Source organism: Bombina bombina, chromosome 4, assembly GCF_027579735.1.
Source record: "Bombina bombina isolate aBomBom1 chromosome 4, aBomBom1.pri, whole genome shotgun sequence".
Taxonomy (NCBI): Eukaryota; Metazoa; Chordata; class Amphibia; order Anura; family Bombinatoridae; genus Bombina; species Bombina bombina.
Window position 1 is genome coordinate 315,707,393 of NC_069502.1, and position 12,442 is coordinate 315,719,834.

The following is a 12,442-nucleotide window of genomic DNA, read 5'->3' on the forward strand; positions in this document are numbered from 1 at the left end:
CTATTGTCACGTCAGCAATGACTAATCCTGCTTCCTCCAATCACAGCTTTCCCCCCAGGGTAATTATTGCCTGAGGCCATGCTGTGATTGGAGGAAGCCGGATTCCGGATTAGTCATTGCTGACGTGTGAATAGATGATCTCTATGTGGGGGAAGCTGCTGTTGCAGTGAAAAGAAAAAAAGGTAATTTTTTTAACAAAATGGCTGCTTTGTACACTTTGATGAATGAAAGGGCCACTGTTTTTAATAGTATTTTTAAAAAAAACGGACTTTCATTCACCAAAGTTTACCTTCACTTTAAGCCCTGAGAGAAACCGGAATCTAAAGCAATACAGCTGAAGCAAATAGACACCACCTGGAGGGAGGAATTGCACTTCACTGCCAAGAGACATCAAGGCTACGAGTAAAGGAGGCGAGAATAAGGGGCGGGAAAGGGGCGGAACAAAATGGCAGTTGGAAGACGCACAGCACCACAAAAGAAAATTAGAAACACGGCTCAAAGAAATAAATAACTGGACGAGACAAAAGCGGTTATGCAAGTAAGGATAAGTAGATAGAAAACGCTCATGACATGAGGGACATGAAAGAAACAAAAGGGAAAGGAGGGAACATATAATTCCCACAAAAAAATAGAAATAAAGGAACGGCTGGAAAAAGTAAAAGTGATAAAACATAGAATAAAAGAGAAATTTTCAAAGAGAAACGAAAATATAATTAAAAAATTTAATAAATAACATAAAATAACACTTTATTAGGGAGACAATGCCATGTACTTATCTTTTCAGAGCAGCAAAAAGAAAGAGGAGGTATTGCTGCACTCTGGACTGTTTATGGACATTATGAGCATGCTGATTGGCTGATATCATCTTCTACAAACATGGCTTTGTCATTATTGGTCCTTTTGTTTTCTATGTTCTTTTATTTGTTTTATGTTTACTAATGTTAACACTGTATAATAATTAAAGCTGTCAGAGCAGTAAACTGAAAGTTAAAGGGACATAATACTCATATGCTAAATCACTTGAAACTGATGCAGTATAACTGTAAAAAGCTGACAGGAAAATATCACCTGAGCATCTATATGTAGAAAAGGAAGATATTTTACCTCACAATCTCCTCAGCTCACCAGAGTAAGTTCTGTGTAAAAAGCTATACTTCAGCTGCTGTCAAGCTGCAGGTAAAAAAAAAATGAAGAAATGAACAGCAGCCAATCAGCATCAACAGTGGTGACGTCATGAACTCTTTTACTGTGATCTCATGAGATTTGACTTAACTCTCATGAGATTTCATAGTAAACTTCCTTAAACTGAATAGGGAAATAAGATGAGTGTAAACGAAAGCTCACTCCCTTAGCTGTCCCAGGACAGACATACTGATTTGCTGCTTAAAGTCCTTTGCAATCCTTTGAATACTTAGGACATTTTGAGGTAAAATATTTTTTACATAGAGATGTTCAGGTGATATTTTCTAGTCAGCTTTTTACAGCTATGCTGCATCACTTTCAAGTTTTTCAACATTTGAGTATCATGGCCCTTTAAGCAAAATATGAATCTCTGGTCTTGTAATAAATTCAGCATGCGCTATCCAGGGTGCTGAACCAAAAATAGTCCGGCTCTTAAGCTTTCATTGATAATAGGAGTAAATGAGAAAGTTGCTTAAAATTGAATGCTCTCTCTGAATCATAAAATAAAACATTTGGGTTTAGTGTCCCTTTAATAGAAGTAAATTGGAAACTTTTTCTAAAATTGTATGCTCTGTCTGAATCACTAATGAAAATGTTTGGGTTTCATATCGCTTTAGGACACACTATTAGTGCAGATGATCTACAGTGACGACCAACTTCCTAACCTTGGGGGCTGCAGATAATATTTTTGAAGCCTTAAAAGCCACATATAAATGTATGGCTATTTAACACACAAATATTTTTCCTTGGTTGCCCACTCACCAGAAGTCACCAAAGCTTTGTTTTTTACATTCACTTTTTCCTGGGGCCACAAAAACTATTACAGAGGGCCGAATGTGGCTCATGGGCTGCCAGTTGGTCATCCCTGTACTTGTTAACACACTAAAGTCAAAATTCATGATTTAGATAGAGCATGTAGGTTTAAGAGACTTTCCAATTTACTTCTTTAATCAAATTGTGAACATTATTTTATATCCACATATCCACACCAGCTATTAATGTGCAAAAGTTCATAGTGTATAAGTATATGAGTCTTTAATTAGCTGATGGCTGCCACATGACACAGAGGGTCAGCAAATTGAAGTAAATATTGAAATTTGTTAGAAAAAAAAAAATCTATTACTCATTTACAATTCAGTAAGTACTAGTGCATTGTCTTTTTATTATGTACTTGTTGATTTTGCAAACATACTTATTTAATAGTCCTTTAAGGGCTGTTAAAGCTTTAAAAGTTGCCTTGTTTTTTAACAGACTCAGTTATAAATAAATGTCATTTTTATAATTAGCAAGCAGACCTAATCCATTGAAAACAAGTGTTTGGATCTTATTGTAAAAATCATCTTCCAGGGAGGTTCTGTTTGAAGTCTTTTCTCTTTTTCACTGATTCTCAAGACTTTGAGGATGATAAGGACAAGGTAGGAATTTTGTCAATTGACTCAGAATTGAAGAAAAGAGAAGTATTCACTTCTGAAAATTCTTCAGTGTACAAACCTATGGAAAGTTGCCTTAAATAGGCTCTTCTACTAAGAAAAGCTTCTTTCCACAAAATAGGACAATTCTACACCATTACCTTGAGACCTGGAAGTTCAGTGGCACAGACTGAAGAAGTCATAAGCAGGTATTTTGTCTTTCTTCAAGGCTGAGAAAACTTTACTTGTGCAGTTTACTGTAAAATACATTATCTTTTTTCAAGGAGGCTATTTTCTTAGCAAGCCTAGAATATGCCTCTGTCTTCCTTAATGTTGGAGGGCTGCCATCAGGGGGTGACACAAGGCAGTTGAGTCAGGAGCCCCAACAGTGCCATTAGTGTCTTAAAATTAGGCCCTGGCTCCCTGGTTTAGGGCCTAAATTAACCCTACTGATTGCCACTGCCTTCCAAGCCCAGATTAACTTTGGGATTTGTGGAGCTGCAAAAAGACCCATCCCATTGTTTCATCGAAAGGTACTGGTTTTCAAACCTATCCTTAGGGCTTCCCAACAGGCCAGATTTTGAGGATATAAAAATGTATAGAATGTATGCTTACCTGATAAACACTTTTCTTACAGAATGATGGTCCACAGTTCTCATTAACATATGGGATATATTTCCCTCCATTAAAATCTCTCGCATCTATCTCTTTGTTTAACGTATAGCCAGGGAGAGAATAGGAAACATATAGGTAGGAAAGACCATGCAGGGTCTGTAGAGGTGTCATTAGAACTGTCGCCCTGGAATATAGGCGGTATTAATTCACCTATTAAAAGAAAAGCTATAATAAAATATTTGGGGAAATTTAATCCAGACATAGTTTTTCTTCAAGAACTACATCTAAATGCCATTGAAATACCCAAACTTAAAGCTAAGTGGGTGGGGGAAGTGGTGGCAGCCCCATTTACCTCAAGGAAGCGGGGGGTCGCAATTCTATTAAATCGGAATTTAGAATATCAAATAATCAATATTGAATCTGACCCTGAGGGCAGATTTTTAATATTGGAAGTGGAAGTCAGGAATATTAGATATATACTTTGTAATATATATGGACCCAATCAAATCGACCACAAATTCTGGGCAGCTCTCACCGTGAAACTACACAGATTCATAGGGTTACATTTTATCATTGCGGGAGACTTTAACGTACTAGCTGATCCCATCCTCGATAATTCTAAGAAAAGGATATTAGATAGTAGAGGCAGGAAAGTGAGGATTTTCCAGAAATTGTGTTCCCATCTAGGCGTGGTTGATTTGTGGCGGGTACAAAACCCGGATGTCCGTGCCTATACATGTGTCTCCCAGGCCCAACGTTCCTTTTCTTGGCTTGACTACTTTCTAATCTCCGAGGCACTATTGGTCCGAAATTGGGTTACAAGAATCGACGACATAGTCATTTCAGACCATGCGGTTATAGCGCTGAAATTAGTTTCGGGTGAAAAACATCTCGGCAAGAATCATATTTATTTTCCCAGATATCTGTCCAATAAAGTCAAGTTTCAGAATCATCTACGTTTAAAGTGGGCAGAATACTCTAATAACAATGGGGACTATATAGACAAAATCGAGACATTCTGGGAGGCCTCTAAGGCCGTCTTGCGTGGTGAGATTAAATCCTTCTCACGCTATTGGACAAAAAGCTGCAGCTTAGTGTCCAGGCAGTTAGCCAATCGTGTTAAGAACTCATACCGAGCGTATATTCATAGACATACTAGAGAACACTGGGAAGCATACATTTCAGCTAAGGCACTGCGAGATACACACATGAAACAGATTAATGCCCAGGAAGAACTTAGATTGAAAGCAAAATATGGAGGTTTTACAGGCAGATCGGCCAAGTTCCTAGCTAGATTGGTTAAATCCTCGCCCAGACATGTAATAGCTTCTATTAAGCAAGGAAATAGGAGATACACGAACCATGCTGACATAGAAAAAGTATTTTTTGAGTTTTTTAAGGATCTATATAGGCAAGAGTCAATTAAACCTGAAAAAAAAGAAACTTTCTGGGGTAAGATTAAAGTACCACGTTTATCTATGGAGGCCAGAGATGCCATTAATGCGCCTATTACCGGGGAGGAGATATTGTGGGCAATTAAGAATGCGAAAGCCAATAAAGCTGCTGGACCAGATGCGCTCCCTATTGAATACTATAGAATTCTACAAATCGAGATAATGCCTATACTAATTAGACTATTTAATTTCTATTCTTCTGACAATACGAAATGTTCTGCATCTTTTACAGCAGCAAATATCTCATTGATTCCGAAAAAGGGCAAGGATCCCGAGCTGCCAAGCTCTTTCAGGCCTATCTCGGTCTTAAACACCGATTATAAGCTGCTAGCAGCAATTGTTTCGGCACGTTTGAAACCCCATATGGGTGACTTAGTACACGAGAATCAATCGGGTTTTATGCCCGGCCGTAACCCCGTAAGGAATATGAGGAAATTATTAATCCTGATTGAGTTTTACTGGAATAAGCATAAGGCTACGGTACTCCATGAGAATATAGATAAGGCCATCTTAACGGTTGATGCGGAGAAGGCCTTTGATAGGGTAAGTTGGGATCATTTATTCTCCACGCTAGATCAATTCGGCTTTACGGGTTCATTTAACAACTATATACGCTTAATTTATAGCGCACCCTCTTCCGCGGTGATTATTAATAATGTATCTACCCAAAGTTTTGACCTATTTAGAGGGACTAGACAGGGCTGCCCACTTTCCCCCTTCCTGTTCAACCTTAGTGTTGAACCATTGGCAATTAGATTACGGCAAGAACTGGATGGGATCTCCCTTGCAGGGGAGAAGCTGGTCCTTTTACTCTACGCGGACGACCTCCTAGTATTTCTGTCTAACCTTGAGGTCTCCCTGCCCATCTTACAGAGTATCACTCAAGAATTTGGAGAAATCTCCGGATTTAAGATCAATATGTCTAAATCAGAATTAATGTGGCTATATAAGAAACCCACACTGGACATTACCCACCCTTTTCAAGAAGTCTCCCAGATTACATATCTTGGACTAAGACTATCCAGTAACTCGGAGGACTGGTATAGGTTAAATCATAGGTCAGTGATAGAGGCTTGTAAGAAAAAGCTGGAGGAATGGACCATGCTTCCAATATCCCTATCTGCTAGAGTGACCCTAATTAAATCAGTTATCTTTCCAAAACTTCTATACATTCTGCAGAATATCCCTTGGTTTTTGCACAAGAAAGATATCACTATATATAATAAGGCCTGCTCCAAGTTCTTGTGGAATGGTAAGAGACCGCGGATCGCCTCGCACAGGCTAATGAATTCTAAGGTATCAGCCGGTTTGGCGCTTCCCAACATTCAAATATATAACCTGGTCATCATAGCTAGATTTGCATTGGATTGGTTAACGGGGAAGGGACAAATTACCTCGATTACCTGGGAATCTAAGATTGTGGCCCCCTTCCAGCTGAAGGCTCTATTACACTGTCCATTTACCTCAATTCCATCTAATATATTCTACCTAGGTACTTTTAAGAATATCATCGGGGCTTGGCAAATACTATGCGTTGAAGCAGGTAATTCGCCTTACGTTTCCCAATACCTACCTATTGCTGGTAACCCTGAGTTTGGTCCAGGTCTCTCTAATCAGATATTTAAGGAGTGGGAGTCTAAAGGCCTCTAAACAGTGGGGCAAATACGAGATATAGGGGGTCACTCATTACTATTTCAAGAAATTGCAACGAGATTTGATCTAGGTGCGCGCGAGTTCTACGCCTATCTCCAAGTTAGACACTTTCTTCAGGAACTTTGTAGGAAATATGGAAATAACTGGTCCATGGGCGACCTGCAGGCTTTGATCTCCGCTTATGCGGCAGGCATATACACAGTTTCCCCTTTGTACCTACTTTTAAATCAGAAAGTTTCCAATCTACAAGTGAGTGAGATGGTAGTCAGGTGGAGTAGTTATTTTCCGGATATAAATGAGCAGACCATTGTGGGGAGCTTTAAAATAATCCAACAGGGCTGGGTCCCGACATCATGGAGGGAATCACAGATGAAGATTGGGTTGCAGAGGTACCTTACCCCTAAGGTTTTATCTAAATAGTACAGAACAAGAGTTACCTGCTCTAGATGTCTATCTTCAGATGCTGATATCTTCCACTGTTTATGGAGCTGCCCCAAAGTAAGGCAATACTGGGGGAAAATTATATTTTGGATGATGAGGGTCCTGAAATTGGATCATAAAATAACTCCAATAGAGGTTTTCTTTCTGGTCAAATTTCAGGGTAGAGTTAAGAACTATAACCTAATAAATACCATTATATTAACAGCACGTAATCTAATTTTTAAAACATGGAAAGCATCCGTTGCACTAACAATGGCGCAATTTAAAAAGGCATTGAGTAGCCAACTCATAACAGAGCAGTTTAATGTACCATTCCCACAAGAAAAACATGTAGCGGGATTCTTTAAAAAATGGGAGATTTTTGTTAGATCTCTACCTCTCTTACAGCAAAAAAAGCTTATTAAGCCATTTAGAAATCTGGAATTTGTCCAGATGAACATATTAGCAGGCCATTTTCCCGTAGAATGGGCGGAGACCAGTGACTGAGTATCTGTTGGGGGGAGAGAGGGGGAGGAGAAATTCAGGTGCCCCTTTTTTTTTTTTTTGTCATGTTTTGTTTTGTTTTTAATTTTGTTTTGCATTGTTTTTTCTTTTTCTTTGCATTGTTTTGTTTTACACTGTTTTGTTTTGCATTGTTTTGTATTGTTTTGTTTTGCTCTTGTTTGTCTGGTTTTGTCTAATTGTCCAATGGTTGCAGCTGTTTGTGGGGGAGGGGGGTGATATAGAAGAAAACAACAAAGATGTAGGAAATAATCCACTGATAAAAGTTATGTGTTCACTATATGCACTTTTTTTATGCATGTATATGCCCGACTTAAAGATTTTGGAATGACTTGAATTGATGTACGGGCCTTTTAAATATTTACCTACTTATTTATCCATTTGTATATTTGCATTCACTGTTGTTAATTAACTATGTTCGTATTTTCTTTTTCGTTGTTCATCTGATATAATGTGACACCTACTGGTTAAATGGGATAACAATTGTTATTGTAGTAAATTTCTATGTCTTTGATATAAATAAATATTTAAAAAAAAAAAAAAAAAAAAAAAAAAAGAACTGTCGCCCAAAAATTTAAATGGGTGGAGCCTGTGGACCATCGTCATTCTGAAGAAAGTTTTTTTTTTATCAGGTAAGCATAAATTTAGTTTTCTTTTGTAAAATGATGCTAGTCCACAGTCCTCCATAACATTTGGGATTAATACCCAAGCAGATGGTCTATGTTACGGACAGGGTGTAACAATTTTCGGACAGTTCCTATTTAACCGACACTGTGGCCTGAAGGACTTTCCTGCCAAAAGCTGCTTGCAAAGAAGCAAAAACATCAAAGCGATAAAATTTGGAAAAAGTATGCAGAGAAGACTATGTGGCAGCTTTGGTCCAAAGATGCATCATTTTTAAAAATCCAGGAAGTTGCAACTGCTTTTGAAGAATGAGCTGTGATATGTTTAGGTGACAACCGTCCTGCCACCAAGTAAGCCTTGTGAATCCTTTGTTTGAACCAAGAGGCCAATGCTGCCTTAGTAGCCTTCTGTCCCTTATGAGTCCCAGAGTATTGAACAAACAAACTAGAAGAATGTCTAGTGCCTTGAAGATAAAACTTCAAAGCTCTCACTATGTCAAGATTATGCAATAGTCTCTCCTTAGAGTTAGTAGGATCTGGACACAAAGAAGGAACCACTATTTCATAATTTATATTTTCCAAAGAAATTACCTTATACTATATGAAGTACAGTCTTATCCTTGTGATAAAAGCTTGATATTTATGTAATGCATTGGTTCAAATGGAGGACCTTGCAAAACAGAAAGAACCAGATTCAAATTCCAGGGTGGACAAATAGGCAGGGGTGAAGTCCAGCGGGAACACATGGGAACGGAGTTCCTGCACTATTTTTGCAGTAGGAACTTAGTTCCCCCCGGACAGAAAACAGAAATGCTTCAGTAAACACTGCTGCTGCTGGTTGGGAAAGCTGGAGCACAGTCTCGTTATAGGGATAGTGAGATCCTTTACTAATGGGGAGTAACACCCTGCCCTGGAAAGGAAGGAGAAGGGAGGAAGGAGGGTGTGAGCAACTGAAGCTAAGCTGGCTATGCATCATGTAGGTTAAAAACAAAGTATGGGCATCCTGTATCTTGACATTAAACAGGTGTCACCAAAGAAAAAAATGTGTTCATCAAACAGGGAAGAGTCATGTCCTTCTAGCTTTATCTCTTAATTGCTTTTAGTTTAGTTCTTTCAGAGATAGCTGGGATGAGGTTTGTAGGCAAATTCATGTGTACACACAAAGGAAAATAGTCCTTACAATTAAAGGCGTTTGTGAAACATCTTAAAGTAGGATAAGCCCAATTACTTTATTTTATACACTAATAGTATGTGCAGTCTGTTTATTTATGTTTGTGTCTGTATGTCTATCAATTTATGGTCAGCAGGCCAGATTCTCTGAAGAATGCTGACCTGTGCAAGATAATGTATTTGCTGCAGATTCAACCTTACCAGTTTCATCCCAAAGTGCAAGGTGACCTGTTTGCTTTTAATGTTACTGTGCCCTCATGCCTCCTGCTTCCTCTGCCAGGGTTATTTGCTTTACATTTACTTGGTATACATGTTAATTGTTAAAGAAAATAATACTCAGATGCTTTGTTACCATAATTTTACTTTAAATCACATTATCAATTTTTTTTTACTGCTGAGTGAGTGCACACACAAACCTTATCAAGATCATGATTTCAAATGTTTGCATTACAGAGCCTTACACATCCTGGGGGCCAGGGAGTAACATCTCCTAAAATTTTACTAAGGCTCTTAGCTTTTTGGATTATTCATCTAAATAAAAAATGCCCCCTCATGTGTTCTATAAAGTGTGTGTCTGGCATCTCAGTATTTAGGATCAGTTAAATTCTAAATTACAAATAAAAAGTTCATCCTTGCCATGTAAAAATGTAACCATGGGGTGTCTATCCTCAAGCCCAAAGGCAACCATTCAGCCCTACATTGGTTTTAATTTGCTTTCATTAACCAGTGTAGATTATATACATATAAATACAGTGTGTGTGTGTGTGTGTGTGCGCACACATATAAAACAATATTAATTGTGAAGGGGTGGAAGCCTTGTTGAGTTTTCAAACTTTATTTTGTAGTACTTGACCCCTGAAAATAGGTCTCACGACTGGGCTATGTCTAACTAATGACTGGACAAAAGTTTAAACATCAGGGATTTTATCGAATTTCCTGTGAAACAGAACAGATAAAGCAGAAATATGACCTTTCAGAGAGCTAGCAGACAAACCCTTGTCAAGACCATCCTGTAAAAACTGGAGAATTTTAGGAATTCTAAGTGAGTACCAAGAAAACATTCTGGAAGATCACCAATCAAAATATCCCTTCCAAATTTTGTGATAATTTTTTTTTTGTTACAGGATTTTTGTCCGAATCAAATATTCTATGACCGAATCTGTGAATCCTCTGTGTCTCAGAACTAGGCGTTCAATCTCTACACCGTTAGGCTTAGAGATCTGAGATCCTGATGGAAAAGAAGTCCTTGAGACAACAGGTCTTGTCTCAGAGGAAGAAGCCATGGAGGAGATTAAATAATCTGCACTAGATCTGCATACCATGTCCTGCAGGGCCAGGCTGGAACAATTAATATAACTGAGGCTTACTCCTGTTTAATCCAAGCAATGACTCTTGGAAGAAGAAAAAATAGAGGAAACAGGTATGCTAGATGTACCTCCCATTGACATACTAGGTGTGTCTATCATGTGAGCCTTGAAAGCTTGTGATTTAAGTGAGAGGCCATGAGGGCTATGTCCGGTAGATCCCATTTGATCACTAAGTAAGGTGACCTTATTGCCGATTTAAAAATGGACACATAGGAAAAATACATATGTCAGGGTTCTTATACAAAACATTTCTTTATTCAGCTCTGAAAACAGCCCTGCCATATGTATTTTTCATATGTGTCCCTTTTTAAAGCAGCAATATGGTCACCCTATCACTAAGTGATTGAAAATATCCTGATGGGGGTACCACTCTCCTGGGTGGCCCGATTGATGACTGAGGTAATCCACCTCCCAGATGTTCACACCTAGTATGTGAATTGCAGACAGAAAACATTGATTCCTCTCTGCCCAGTGCAGAATCTTAAATGCTTCCTGCATGGCTACAGGACTGCGGGTACCCCCTAGATTATTTATGTAAGCCACCACTGTGATATTGTCTATCTGGAAGCGGATAAATTTCTCTTCCTTCAATAGGGGCCAGGCCTGAAAAGCCTGAAGAATCACACAAATTTTCAGAATGTTGATTGGTAACCTTACCTCAAGAGGAGACCAAACTCCCCGTGCTCTTTGAGAACTCCAGACTGCCCCCGGCCCGAAAGACTGGCATCCATTGTCATGATAGTCCATGACGGATAAAGGAAGGATGCCCCAAGGGTCAAAGAAGGTCCTTGTGTCCACCAAGAGAGAAATTATCTGACAGATAAATCTAGAAGAAGTGTAGATACATTTTTAGACCACTTATTTAGCATAGATAATTAAAGAGTCGTAACTGGAGACTGGCAAAAAGGTACTGCTTCTGAAGCATCTACTATAAGACCCACCACCTCCATGCACTGAGCTACTGATGGAAATGGAGCATTTTGCAGGAAGAGACCCACCTTCTGAAGCTTTCTATTGCAAGGTTCCATAAGAAACAGCTATAGGACTGAATCTTTTATAACTCCTAAGAATGTTACCCTTGAAACAGGATGCAATGAGCTTTTGGGAAGACTGATACTCCAACACTGGTCTTGGAGAAAAGGCAAAAGCTTGTGAGTGTAATAGCTAGTGAAAGGGAAAGAGCTTGAACCAGCATACCATCCAGGTATGGTGCAATGGAAATTCCCTGAGTTCTAATTACCACCAATAATGCACCCAACACCTTTGTGAAGATGTATTCAGCTGTGGCTAGACCAAACGGCAGAGTGGCAAACTGGTAGTGTTTGACTAGATGTGCAAACTTCAAGAACTGATAGTGATCCCTGTGGATGGGGATGTGACTATACACATCCTTGAAGTCTATGGTCAGCATAAATCGGCCATGTAGGATTAAGGGTAATTTCCATTTTGAAAGTGGGAACCCAGACAAACATGTTTAGGGCTTCCAAATCTAGGAAAGGTCTGTTAAAATGTGAATAGAATTTTTAAAGCAAATAAGGGTCCAAGCAGTGCTAACAAAAAGGAACATAAAGATATTGGTTGTTATTTTCCTTTCATAAAGGAACAGGTACAGGATAGATTTTTAGGCCACCCGCCATTGAGCTCTCCCAGAAAAGAAAATCGAAACCCAAAAAGGGGTATAGAGTACAAAGAAGAGGATGTAGAGGAGGGGTGGTAAGTAGAATCAAGAAACAAAAGAGGGAAAGAAAGGCACAACTAAAAGCACATGAACAAAAAAATCTTTAACATCTCATAGAAAGATCTCACCAAAAATGAAGAAACACTGTTGAGTAAGGGACTTTCATTTTCCCCAGATATACTGTAGCTCCAAATGATTTTGAGCTATATATAGATACTAAGAAACTTATCAGAAAACTAACCCTACCTTGCTAGACATTTTAAAATGCAAAATGAACCACCTCCCAGAGGTTGTAGTAGACGGGGATGAATCTTTAGTTATTCTTGAGAGTGTGGAAAATGAGGGAAGT